Source organism: Canis aureus, chromosome X (genome assembly GCF_053574225.1).
Source record: "Canis aureus isolate CA01 chromosome X, VMU_Caureus_v.1.0, whole genome shotgun sequence".
NCBI classification, from domain to species: domain Eukaryota; kingdom Metazoa; phylum Chordata; class Mammalia; order Carnivora; family Canidae; genus Canis; species Canis aureus.
The window spans coordinates 9,712,759-9,727,277 of record NC_135649.1 but is presented as its reverse complement, the minus strand read 5'-3'; the positions used below and the strand labels follow the sequence as shown (position 1 = coordinate 9,727,277).

Here is a 14,519-nt window from a genome sequence, read left to right as displayed (position 1 = left end):
ATATCAACAAGACTACATCTCAAAAACTGTTAAGTGAAAAAAAAACAAATTATAAAAGGTTAGCAAAAAACTTCTATGTATTATCTATGTATAAATATACAGAGAGAAAAATTATAGAAACATACATGTAATTGATAAACGTTGAATTCAGGATAGCTGTTACCTTTGGGAAGACAGAAGAGGAGAAATTAGGAGTATCTGATGAGGAGATTTAACTCTATTCTGTAATTTTTCTTTTTTAAAAAAATATTTTATTTATTTATTCATGAGAGACAGAGAGAGAGAGAGAGGCAGAGACAGGCAGAGGGAGAAGCAGGCTCCATGCAGGGAGCCCTATGTGGGACTCGATCCCGGGTCTCCAGGATCACACCCTGGGCTGCAGGCGGCGCTAAACCGCTGTGCCACCAGGGCTACCCCTATTCTGTAATTTTTCTTATAAAAATATCTGAAGCAAATATGCAGGTGTTAACAATGACAAATGAAAAGCAGTATAGTATAAGTGATTAAGAGAAAGACTGCCTACTAGTTGGGTGATTCTGAATAAATTACATACATTCTTAGATACTGTTTTTATCTGCAAAATAAGAATAATAATAATAGCCTATCTCATAGCATTGTATATGGATTAAATGAGTTGATACACGTAAAGTGCACAGAACAGCACCTGGTACAAAGTAAACATGTAGAGGAATATAGAGTATTAGCTATATTATCCTCCACACCTTTCTGTATCTTTGACAGATTTCATAATTTTTAAACTATGTATAAGACAGAGGAGGGAGATGGTAAATAAGGCTGAGAATTTAGGAGTTTAAGTCACACAGTTCAAACCTTACATTGGAGAGAGATTTTTCTATCCTATTTGATCTAATTCTAAGCTGAGAGGATCTTTTAAAATTAGTAGATTTGATGCTTCCTATTCTCCATTGGACACTGTAGCTCAATCATAAGATTTCTGCAAGAACCCAGGGTTTTTGGGGAAGGATACAAAAGTAAGATATACTTCCTGATAACCCTAGGATCTAGCAGGGCTACCAAATACACAGAGATTATTCAACAAATATTCTTGGAATTGAAGACTCCACTTCCCAAGACTGATGGACCTAGATGCTTGCACTACTTCACTGAAATGGAAGCAACACATGATAGCTCTCAGAAGTTCTTCCCTTGTGGGGCTTAGACCCACAGTGACTTCTTGAGAGGAAAACAACTCTACATAAGCACAGAATAACAGAATACATTTTAAGTGGTAATTAATTGTGGTTTTGATTTGTATTTCCCTGATGGCAAGTGATGTGGAGCATTTTCTCATGTGCTTGTTGGCCATGTCTAAGTCTTCTTTGGAGAAATTTCTGTTCATGTCTTTTGCACATTTCATGATTGGATTGTTTGTTTCTTTGCTGTGGAGTTTAATAAGTTCTTTATAGATCTTGGATACTAGCCCTTTATCTGATAGGTCATTTGCAAATATCTTCTCCCATTTTGTAGGTTGTCTTTGAGTTTTGTGGACTGTTTCTTTTGCTGTGCAGGAGCTTTTTATCTTGATGAAGTCCCAATAGTTCATTTTTGCTTTTGTTTCTCTTGCCTTCATAGGTGTATCTTGCAAGAAGTTGCTATGGCCAAGGTCGAAAAGGGTGTTGCCTGTGTTCTTCTCTAGGATTTGGATGGATTCTTGCCTCACATTTAGATCTTTCATCCATTTTGAGTTTATCTTTGTGTATAGTGTAAGAGAATGGTCCAGGTTCATTCTTCTGCACGTGGCTTTCCAATTTTCCCAGCACCATTTATTGAAGAGACTGTCCTTTTTCCAGTGGATAGTTTTTCCTGCATGGTCAAATATTAGTTGACCATACAGTTGAGGGCCCATTTCTGGATTCTCTATTCTGTTCCATTGATCTATGTGTCTGTTTTTGTGCCAGTACCACACTGTCTTGATGACCACAGCTTTGTAGTACAACCTGAAATCTGGCATTGTGATGCCCCCAGCTCTGGTTTTCTTTTTTTAATATTCCCCTGGCTATTCGGGGTCTTTTCTGATTCCACACAAATCTTAAGATGATTTGTTCCAACTTTCTGAAGAAAGTCCATGTTATTTTTGATAGAGATTGTACTGAATGTGTAAATTGCCCTGGATAGCACTGACATTTTCACAATATTAATTCTTCCAATCCATGAGCATGGAATGTTTTTCCATCTCTTTGTGTCTTCCTCAATTTCTTTCAGAAGTGTTCTGTAGTTTTTAGGATATAGATCCTTTACCTCTTTGGTTAGGTTTATTCCTAGGTTATCTTATGCTTTTGGGTACAATTGTAAATGGAACTGACTCCTTAATTTCTCTTTCTTCAGTCTCATTGTTAGTGTATAGAAATGTCACTGACTTCTGGGCATTGATTTTGTATCCTGCCACATTGCCACCTCACACCAGTGACAATGGTGAAAACTAACAAGACAGGAAACAACAAATGTTGGAGAGGACGTGGAGAAAGGGGAACCCTCTTGCACTGTTGGTGGGAATGTGAACTGGTGCAGCCACTCTGGAAAACTGTGTGGAGGTTCCTCAAAGAGTTAAAAAAATAGAGCTACCCTACGACCCAGCAATTGCACTGCTGGGGATTTACCTCAAAGATACAGATGCAGTTAAACTGCAGGACACCTGCACCCCAATGTTTCTAGCAGCAATGTCCACAATAGCCAAACTGTGGAAGGAGCCACGATGTCCATCGAAAGATGAATGGAAAAAGAAGATGTGGTCTATGTATACAATGGAATATTCCTCAGCCATTAGAAATGACGAATACCCACCATTTGCTTCAATGTGGATAGAACTGGAGGGTATTATGCTGAGTGAAGTAAGTCAGTAGGAGAAGGACAAACATCATATGGTTTCATTCATATGGGGAATGTAAGAAATAGTGAAAGGGGTTGTACGGGAAAGGAGAGAAAATGAGTGGGAAAAATCAGAGAGGGTGACAAGACATGAGAGACTCCTAACTCTGGGAAATGAACAAGGGGTAGTGGAAGGGGAGGTGGGCAGGGGATGGGGTGACTGGGTGACGGGCACTGAGGGGGGGCACTTGACCGGATGAGCACTGGGTGATATGCTATATGTTAGCAAATCAAACTCAAATAAAAAAATAAACAAAAAAATGAAGATGGAACCAGTAAGATGTTCAAAGTTTGGGGAAAGAGTCTCCTTTTGATAAGGGTATGGTTCCTATGACAAGACAGACCTTTTTGTTAATAATTCTCAGATTCTGCCAAAAAAAAAAGTGGTAATTAATTCATCTTCCTTCATAGTCTCCCACTCTTCATCTCAACAGGACTTTTCTCTCTGTAGCAAAATTGAAGGGAGTGGGTAGAAGAACCACCCTAATTTTGCCCATTACCTTCCCAATACCAGGAGAAAAGCCAATAAACCAGACGGACAGCTCTGGCATGCTCACTGATGCCCTATTTCCATGTTCCAACATGTTGGTCTCAAAATTCCATACTATACCACAGATGAGAACACCCCCAGGTTTCTACAATTTAAAGTCAGTTAATGCCACTAGGCCTCATGTCTCTCTTATCTTTGCTCATCTCCTCACCATAATTGATCATCATCATCATAATAACATTTATTTAACACTTACTATGTGCTAAGCACAAATATGCATCAATTCACTACTCTTCAAAATAATCCATGACCTGCATATAACTCCATTTTATAAGCAAGAAACTCAAGTTAATAACTTGTTCACAATTACAGGGCTTTTAACTTATGGAATTAGAATTTAAGCCAAGTCAATATGATATCAGAGCCCACACGTGTCCCTATTACTCTTTTCTCCATACTACTGTGTACTCTTGATAATACAAGAACACTCCTCACTCCCCGTCAAAAAAGAAAAAAACAACAACAACAACAATCTTTTCACTGGGCCCTTCATGAACCTCATTCAATGATATGCTCCTATATCCCCTTCAAGACAAATTTGTCACCAAAGCCAAATGAAACCTGACTTCCTTCAGAAGACACTAGTTCTCTGAAGCTTTCTGAAACAGAGCCTGTTTATTATCCAACACTTCACATCGCCACATATTTTAAAACTCATGTTAAAAAAAGTAAAGTTTGGGGATCCCTGGGTGGCTCAGCTGTTTAGCACCTGCCTTTGGCCCAGGGTGTGATCCTGGAGTCCCAGGATCCAGTCCCACATCAGGCTCCCTGCAGGGAGCCTGCTTCTCCCTCTGCCTGTGTCTCTGCCTCTCTCTGTGTGTGTCTCTCATGACCACATAAATAAAATCTTTAAAAAAAAAGTAAAGTTTTGCTCCTTTCAAACTCATGCCGCCTCACTAAACCATGCTCTAACCCCCCTGACTACCATTTTCTATAGGCCTGCTCCTGAGGCACTTATTAATAAGCAGTGGGCATTTGGGAATATTTGTAATCCAATTGCACCCACCATCCTGGGGCAATTCACTGTTTGTGTGGACTTACCATACTGCCACGGAGCCTCTTAGTTCCTTCATCTTTTAAATTTCACCGACACTGCTACACGTCCACAGCCATCTGCTTCTAGGGCCTCGCTCAGAAACACTCTAGAACAGATTCATCTGCCAAAAGAATGGGAATAAATCACTGGTATTCTTCCCAGTTCTCACATACCAACCTGACTCTGACCATCTGTCTTCTTTAACCTCACCGAGACCATTACTGTCTCCCTTAATTTTACCATTATCACCCTACATGTGTACCGTGCATCTCTATACAGTGCCTGGTTCCCACGGTTTATCGCCTGGACTCTGCCCTCACTTGCACTGCTTATTCCTACCCACTGTCATACTGAGCTTAGCAAACCCCTCCTCTGGGCTGGTGCTATGTCATGCCTCTGCCACTCATGAACCCAGGCAGCTGCACACAAGTGGGAAGGTCCGTCTTCACAAGGTCCTCAGTACTGCTTGTGAGGACCCCTCCTCCTTTGTCAGCACACTCTCAAGATTCACGACTCTCAAACTCCATGCGCATTTTAAGCTGTTAACTTTGTTTCTAGTTCATCATCAAGAAGCATGACACCATCCAATAGGTTCTCCCTTGCCTTCCTGTACACTATTCCATTTTTTGCATACATCTCCATTCCCCCAACATTCCTCCAGTCTCCTTGCTCTTCCTCATGGCCAGTTCCTCCCCTGTGCTTTCAATTCCATGCCCTTCAGCAGGACCAGGAGTAGGGTAAAGCAGGATAGGTACCCAGGACACAATATTTAAGGAGTGCTTACTTTCATGAGGCCAACCTTGTACTTGCACAATCCTGAGGAGTGCCTCCTTAAACTCTGGGCCCTGGACTCATCACATGTCTACTGAAGTCTAGTCTCTGCCTGCCTACCTCTTCCAGAACCTTCATTCATCATTCATCCCCACTTTGATCTTCAACCTCTCCCTTCTACATAGTCTTTCTACTCACTGTACACAATATTCAAATCATGTTCTGTTTCTTCATGTGGTAAATCTCACAAAAGGCTTCTTCCCTCTGTGGAGAATATAAGTAGTCTGCAATATTTTGTAACTAGGCAGGTAAATATGACTAATTCTGGTATTCAATAATAGAAAGTGAATTCGGCTTTCATACCCAAGCAACATTTTCCAATAGCAACTTTGTCACTAATAAAGATGATAGATGAATCATCTTTATGATCTTCATGTATCATCTTTATGTCCTACTCCTCTTTTTTTTTCCTCTGAATTTACTCAAAACCTAAACAGTTAAAAGGGCTGCTATTCACTGGGTGCTTCTCAAAGCCTCCAAGGGCTACATTCCCTCTTAAACATGCTGTTCATTCTGCCTAGAACTAGTCTATGGCCCAACCCAAATGCATTAATTCCTATTCATCTTTCAGCTCTCAGTTACAGTCTGAGGGAAGCCTGCTCCTAACCTAACCAGAAACTAAAACAAATATGCCTATTATGAGCTCTCCTACTACTAGGTACTTCTCTTCTACATCAATTACCATGGTTGTAATTTTGTATTTACTGGAGCAACTGTCTCTTTTAATACAATATAAGTACTAAGGGAAGAATTAGCCCCAATTTTGCTCACCATATACTGCAAGTACCTAGAACAAAGCTTGGCACATTTATAGTAGGTTATCAATGCACACTTGCTAAATGAGTGAATAATGAACTTCAGATCTTATCTTACCTAGGAAGCCTTCCCTAACAGGCCTAGGGTGAGTCTTAGGCCTTCACTTCCCCATAGCAGTTGTGGGTTTCACTCTCCTCTCCTTAAACACAATGCACTATGATTGTTTATGACTTCAACTCCATGACTATATCCTGACCTTTCTTTTTTTTTAATTTTTTTAATTTTTATTTATTTATGATAGTCACAGAGAGAGAGAGAGAGAGGCAGAGACACAGGCAGAGGGAGAAGCAGGCTCCATGCACCGGGAGCCCGACGTGGGACTCGATCCCGGGTCTCCAGGATCACGCCCTGGGCCAAAGGCAGGCGCCAAACCACTGCGCCACCCAGGGATCCCCTATCCTGACCTTTCTGAAGTCAATTATGTCAATATATTCACCTTGGAATCTATCACAGCCCCTTCCCAGCATAGGGGAGCAAGAAATGTTTACTGAATGAATGAAATGATGTAGGCTTTACTCCATAACAAAAGTGGTAATCTTCAAAAGTTATATAGTAGTGAAAGTTGGTGAATATAGGTCAGGAGGTCTGGGTGCATAGCTGTGGAAAGTTAACAAAGCTAATCCTAGGAAAAGTCTCTAATGTTCAGAGTTGATGACATGGCAGATGAAAGTACATTATGGGAAAACAAGTCTTCTCTCTTGCTTAAATAACCAGTTTATGGTGTCTTCTTTCACCAAAGTAGATACAGAGCTTTAAGACACTTTCCAAGTGTCTAAGTCAACCTCAGGTACCCAAAGAATGAAACCACTGCCAAAAAATAGTGCAAATAAAATTTAAGCTATTAAAAAAACAGAACCAAGTTAAAAAATGGAACATATCAATGTGACCATCATTTCTCCTAAAAAAAAATATGATTTCCAAATGCCTTCATCAGAAGAATGGGAACAAATAACTTCTTTCCCAAATCTGCAAGTGTTATAACCATATCCAGAGAAAGGCTCAATATTAATAATACAACACTGAAAACCTATAGATGTATAAAGCACTTTATAAAATGTTGCATATATATCCTATCATTTATGTTACAAAAACCCCAGAGAAGAATCATTATTGTTCCCATTTTATAGCCAAGAAAACTAAGGTATATGATGCTGAAGTGATTTAAGATAACATGGTTACTAAGTTTGAGATTCAAGGATTTGTTATACTCTATAGTGCTGCCTCCCTAGCAAGGAGAGTAACTCGATGTATCTCTCTATCTGTCCTGAAACTCGAAGGTCACCATGTAAACTCCAATACCTAAAACATGTTACTACTAAATTTCTATTAATATGATTAAATATTTCAGAGAAAATGGCTAGAAATGGCCTTCATATGTTTGGGGACACTCTTGAAAAGTTGGTACTATGATAAACAGCAGGGATTTTGTTGTTTTTTTATGGCCAAATAACTTTCTTTCAGTCTTGGATATCTTGATCCTTGTTATTAGAGTTGCCTAAGAAAATCTATTCTGCAATGACACTTTCTCTCTTCAATTCCAAATACAGATTTTGCTTATTTTTAAGACCTTAAAGAATCTGATATCTGAATTCTCCTTGGGAAACAATCCTTCAAAATACCTGTTGGGATACTGTTTCATAGCTTATCATTTTGACTTTCAGATAAAATAAGATGGTGCTAACTGATCTCTTCTTTATATGAATGCCTATTTAGGGGGCACCTGGGTGGCTCAGTTAGTTGAGCATCTGACTCTTGGTTTGTGCTCAGGTCATGATCTCAGGGTGCTGAGATCGGCCCTACATCTGGCTCTGCCCTCAGCCAGGAGTCGGCTAGAAACCCTCTCCCTCTACCTCTCCCCTCTTCACACTTGCATCCTCTTTCTCTCTAAAAATAAAGAAATCTTTTTAAAGATGAATGCCAATTTGTTAATGCTTTAAAATGGCTTACCTCAAAGTCTTCACCAAAACAAAAGGCTTACCTCAAAACATAAAATGTTCTATCAACTCTAGTCATTTATGAATTAAGATAGATGGTAGAACAAGTAATGAAAGAGAAACCCTGCTCTAATCAGTAAATGAAATAGTCACATGCCATGCCATCCAGCTTATTTGAAAGGAAAAAAACATGTCCATCCCAAATATCTCCAGGTTGGTTTGTTATGCTACTTTTTCATAGGTATATGTCTTTGTATATATTATATATAATATGTACACATATTCTAAAACTGTAGCTAGCACACCGAAACTGTGATTTCGTGGTATTACTGCCTAGAACAAAACAAAGGTAAGAGGAGATGCTAGTCATGAGTTGATTCAAAGGAAAATATTAAATAAATGATATTATAGGAGATAAGACAGGTATGGGTAAAACCATGAAGATGGTAAGCAAATGCTTGGCATTAGGGGAAATTCTGGTTTAGAAACTAGGTAGTGTGGTAGTCCCTTTTGTAAATCTAAGTTTTAAAGCAATGAGGATGATGACTAGCAGAAAGCTTTTAGAATCTGCTGTCACTTCTTTGTGACCAAAGCCCTAGAGGAAGCTGGCCTAGGGCAGGAACTGCTGGGCTGACAGAAAGGAAGGGGCAGGGGTGGGAAGAGAAAGAGACCTGAAGCATAGAGCTCTGCTCAAGGTTTAGAATGAAGGATGAGCACAGCTGGGAGAAAGAAGTGAGCTGTTAGAGGTGGTAGAGGCTCTATATGACAGGATTTTCCAGCCCCAGTTGGAAAGGATGAATGCTGTGTACAGTGTATTTTTTTTATCACTCAGATTGTCCGCTGACCCAAGGTCCTGAAATGATTTGTGTATCTGAAATCCATCTTGCCTTAGGATGAATTCCTTCCAAGAAGACTCCACAATCCCTTATGAAAAATGGATCCCCAGAGGTGGTTTTGCCTGATAGGGCCTCCAAATGTGCTCGGATTTGCCTAAGTCCTAGGCTAAACACAATGTACTCTGCCAAACAGAAGTGCTACACAGAATGCACAAATAATACAACTTAATGTAGCAACAACCATGCATACCTGTTCTAAGTAATGGAATTAATGGAGCGGGGAGGGCTTAAAAGAGATAGAAATGAAATAAAAACCAGAGTGCTTATTTATGTGTAAACCTTCTCTTAGCAGTGTATTTTTGGAACACTTGTGGGGGCCAAAAAGTTAAAGGTGAAAAAAGTTAAAATGACACTATAACAGTATGAACAGATGGATATTGCAAAAATACGCATATACAATTGCAGGGTTATTCTAATGAGCAATGATTTTCACTGACATTGTGACTGAAACAAAAACAAATATGTTAAATCTCATTTCTAATAAAGGTGCCATATATATGATGTTTTGATAAATTTCTTGAGTGTTTTCAGTATTATACAATGCTATATGCTTTGACAGATGATGGGAAAAACATCACTGACCTAGCCTCCACTTGCAAATTATTTGCATACAAAGCTACCTTTCCTCTTTTTCTTCTAAGCACAAAGATTATTCCTCCTGTGGTCTAAATCCTACCCCCATGACCTCTTCACAGACTTTTTGTCATTAATTGCTCAACCTTCTAATTTCACTTGAACATCTCTATTTTTACTGATGTCTTCTTATCAACATTTAAGCAGGTTCAATTAAAAATAAACAGCAATGGGGCGTCTAGGTGGCACAGTAAGGTAAGTGTCCAACTCCTGATTTTAGCTCAGATCACGATCTCAGCATTGTGATATGGAGCCCCACATGGGGCTCTGAGCTCAGCAAGGAGTCTGCTTCTCTCTCCCTCTCCCCCTCTGCCTCCACCCACTGCTGTATGCTTGTGCACTCTCTAAAACAAATAAGTAAAATATTTTTTAAATAAAATAAATAGCATTATTTGATTCTATGTTGCCCTACATCTACCATTCTCTTATTCCTCCCTTAACAGAAGGTTATTTTGAAAATTGTCTGCACTTGAATTCTCCAATGTAGAAGGCTTTCCAGTTTCCTAGTTAATAGATGGCCTCATTTCCCTAGGAGAGTCCATTTATGCCTGATGCTCAGTATGATAATCAATAGTGCCCTCTCTCACTCACAGAAATGAAATGGTTTGGGACACCTGGGTGGCTCAGTAGGTTAAGCATCTGACTTGTGATTTTGGCTCAGGTCGTGATCTCAGGGTCCTGGGATCCAGCCCCATGTCAGGATCTGCACTCAGCGGGGAGTCTGCTTATGATTCTCTCCCTCTGCCCCTCCCTCCACTCATGCTCTCTCTCAAATAAATAAATAAATAAATCTTTAAAAAATAAGCGAAATGGTTTGGATGGTAAAATTATACAGTTACCCTATAAATTCAATAACATATTAAAATAACTTGGAAAAAAAATAAAATATCAATTACCATAATAGCAAATGCATATAGTCCCTAGAAGTAACATAAACCATTTTTCTAGTCATTTTCAAAATTCTACCAAGAGACAAAGATGACAAAAATTACACAATGAGAATTAGAAGACTACCTAAAGATGGCAAAAGAAAAAGATGTAAGTTGAATGAAACTACAATTATAGTCTAAATGGGATTTTTTGGGAAACTTTACAAAATGATACATATATTCATATAGAAAGAAATATTAAATAAATGTTTGGAAAAAAGAATAATCCTGAAGGGGAAAAGGAGATATAAGGGAAATTAAAGCATGTTACTAAGTAAAAATAGAAATCATGTGATAAGCAGTGTATAATGTGCAAAAAAACTTATCAGGGGTGGGATAAAATATTTTAAAAAGTATATTTTGACTCGATGTCAAGATATTAACATATGAATCAAAAGTAGTATAAGTATGTAATAAAATGAATCTACATATACCACTGGAACATGCTAAATACTTTGTATTGGAAGGCATGTGATAAAAAAGTTTGGAGATCTTTCTACTACATAATTCAGAAAAAGATCTTACCATATATAAAATGTAATACATGATGAACAACATCATAAAGCACTGGGGAAAGGACAAATGATGCTGCTATTATTTTTTAGTTTGGGGAAATGAATTTATATATTAATCTTATTTCATGGATCAAAATAAATTCCAGCTGGATTAGAAAAATAAAAGTAAAATCAATTGGCAACATTCTAGAAGAACACAGAGATTAAATTTTTTTTCAAGTATGGGCAAGGGGACTTCCTCAGTTTCATAATAGAAAGAAGTCACAAAGCAATGTTGATACAAATGACTGAAATAAACCTCAGAGTCTCCAAATTTCAAAGTATAACTAGAAAAGCTAAAAGGACTACAATAAATTAGAAATATAATAAATATGGAAACATATTCTAAAAGCTCAATATAAATGTTTAATAAAGATGTTAAAACCCTTTATATACAATTGAGCAATTTATGTAACACAGAGAATTCACAAATGATGAAAAACATTGTTAATAAGTTTGGAGGAAAAAAGGTTCAACATTAGTAGAAATCAAAGAAATAAAAATTTAAAAGATAAAGTCATATTTTTGTCATCAAAGTAATAATATATGGTTCTACTTTATACTTACAAAGATAGTCAATTTTTAAAATGAAATATTGAATAATATACTTTTCAGCCAGTATGCATATAACTCTGGTTCAAGAAAATAATCCTAAATTTAGGAAAATCTTGATATGGGTAGACATTTTATTATATCATAATTTACACAGTGGAAAACAGACACACAATATTTCATTATTGTACACAGTGGAAAACAGACACACAATATTTCATTATTGGGTGATAATTATGTGTCAATGTGGGGTCATCAGCTGTAGCAAATGTACCACTCAGATGAATGATGTTAATAATGGGGGAGGCTATGCATGTGTAGGGGCAGGGTATTATGTGACATCTCTCTACCTTTCCTCTCAATTTTGCTGTGAACATAAAACTGCTATAAAGGATTTAATGATTGGGACAGTTGGGCATCTGCCTTCAGCTCAGGGCATGATCCCAGGATCTAGGATTGAGTCCTGCATCAGGCTCCTTGCACAGAGCCTGCTTCTCCCTCTGCCTGTGTCTCTGCCTATCTCTCTGTCTCTCATGAATAAATAAATAAAATCTTTAAAAAATGATTTAATGATTAAAAAGATGATTCAAAATTATTTTATAATCCAATGGGGGAAGTAATTTTATATTGTTAAAATAAAAACAATCAGGGGTGCCTGGGTGGCTCAGTTGGTTAAGTGGCCTACTCTTGTGATCTCAGGCAATTCCCGCAGCAGGGAATCTGCTTGAGATTCTCTCTCCCTCTCTTCTCCCTCCCTGTCAGCCCCTTCCCCCACTCCCACAAGCTCCCACCATGAGCATGTGCACATACTCTTTCTCTCTCTAAATAGACAAATAAATAAAATCTTTAAAGTAAAAACAATCAAGAATATAAAATTATGTATTCCCTGTGATTTCAACCAAATAAATAATTCTCCACACAGCCACAATCCCAGGTTAAGGAAACATAAGGCTTTGAATGTGTCATGCTATACTAAAAAAGTTCATATTTCTTTTTTTTAAAGATTTTATTTATTTTTTTCATGAGAGACACGTACACACAGAGAGAGGCAGAGACACAGGCGGAGGGAGAAGCAAGCTCCATGCAGGAAGCCTGATGTGGGACTTGATCCAGAGACTCCAGGATCACACCCTGAGCCAAAGGCAGACACACTCAACCACTGAGCCACCCAGGCGCCCCAAAAGTTCATATTTCTTTTTTTTTAAGATTTTATTTACGTATTCATGAGAGACACAGAAACAGAGAGAGAGGCAGAGACACAGGCAGGGGGAGAAGCAGGCTCCACACAGGGAGCTCGACGTGGGAATCAATCCCGGGTCTCCAGGATCAGGCCCTGGGCTAAAGGCAGCGCTAAACCGCTGAGCCACCCGGGCACCCCAAAAGTTTATATTTCTATCTTCACTACCCAAATAACTAGTTTGGATGATGTTTTTCTCAGAATACACCAGTATATTTGGTAATAAGAACATTAAATCTAAATCTCCATTAGCAAAGCAAAGCAGAAAACAGACTGTGGTATGCAGATAATCGTGGACAGTATCTTATGTTGAATTGATTTTCTTGGTAGCTGAAAAAGTACCTCTGGTATTTGTCTCAAATTTCTATCTACTTGTTTCAGTTGAACAACAGATATTAGTTTACTACACTGTTTAATATAATAAATGTTCAAAATATACCTATTAATGGAGGTTAATTGAGGCACTAGAGCTATCAGTGGTAAAAGCTATAAAACCAACCCAAATTTTTCGGATGTCACTTGCAAAGTATTATGCTTTTGAAACAACTTTTAAATTATTAAAAACATTTTTGAAAATGAGAACACTGTTTTATAAAAGTAAAGAACAAGGTAAATGGTAGTCAAATTTATTAGCCATTTAACGGGGAAAGGATTAAGTAGTGGGGAAAGGACCCTCCTGAAATATGTCTTATTATTTATGGACTGCAGCAGAAAGGAAACTGTAGGCAAAAAGAAGCAATAAACATGCAAAAAGCATTAGTTTATGTCTCTAAGTTTAATGTGGCAATGGTCATGTGCCCAAATTCCATTAGCACTTGGCACAAAAGCCAGATAAGTAAGTGAAAAGTCATCTGGCAGAGACAAAGATGACAGACTCCTTAGTGAAGAAAGATTCCCTTGTATACCATGTACTTTAACGGGAATAGAAATACACAGACCGGAAGAAGGGTGACAGCTGCAGATAAAATTATTATGAGGATGAGCTATAGGAGACAAGGACTTGCTGTTCTGCATTCGGATCATAGAGCATTACACTAGTAAACAGAGTCCTGCAAAGAGCAGTGAGTGTGGCCTCTAATTTATAAATCACAGGCTTCACTTCTAATTTCTTTTCAAATCTATTTTATTTTATTTTATTTTTTTGCTTGATCTCAACCCACTAAAGATTAAGAATAGGAAAAGGAGACATCACAGATGCTTTACATTCCATCCTCATTCATTGTTTTCTAACCTGCGTGTTTCTGTAAATAAAGATTTATTGGAACACAGCTACACCTATTCATTTGCTTATTGTCTATGGCTGCAATAGACAGACTGTATAGCCCACTAATCCTAAAATATCTGCTATGTGCCCTCTTATAGAAAAAGTTTGTGAAACCTTTAATTAGATAAATATATATATGATTCTAATAATTACATAGCAACCAGGGAAAATATGAAAATATTCTCAGGCAAAATTAAACACAGAAGCCAGGAATCTCGCAAACCAAGCATTTACCTCCTCTGATGGTATATAGGACATGGTGCCAGGTGGGATTCCCAGGACCTTTCAAAAGGCAGGGGGCAAAGGGGTCTTTCCCACAAAAGGGAAGGACTTCCTTCCATTGGCTGGAATTTTTCACAGTTACTTTGTAGGCAACATGAGGACAGAAACACCAGCAGCCT

The 14,519-nt window shown here is 38.1% G+C and overlaps 1 long non-coding RNA gene across 4 annotated transcripts in view; it reads right to left on the bottom strand.

The window, feature by feature from the left end:
- LOC144308367 (uncharacterized) overlaps positions 1-14,519 on the bottom strand; it is a 141,046-nt gene that overhangs the window by 88,089 nt on the left and 38,438 nt on the right. For all 4 annotated transcript variants that reach the window (XR_013374837.1, XR_013374839.1, XR_013374836.1 and 1 more), the window contains exon 2: positions 4,478-4,593. This is a non-coding gene — a long non-coding RNA (uncharacterized LOC144308367). The remainder of the gene's footprint in view (positions 1-4,477; positions 4,594-14,519) is intronic.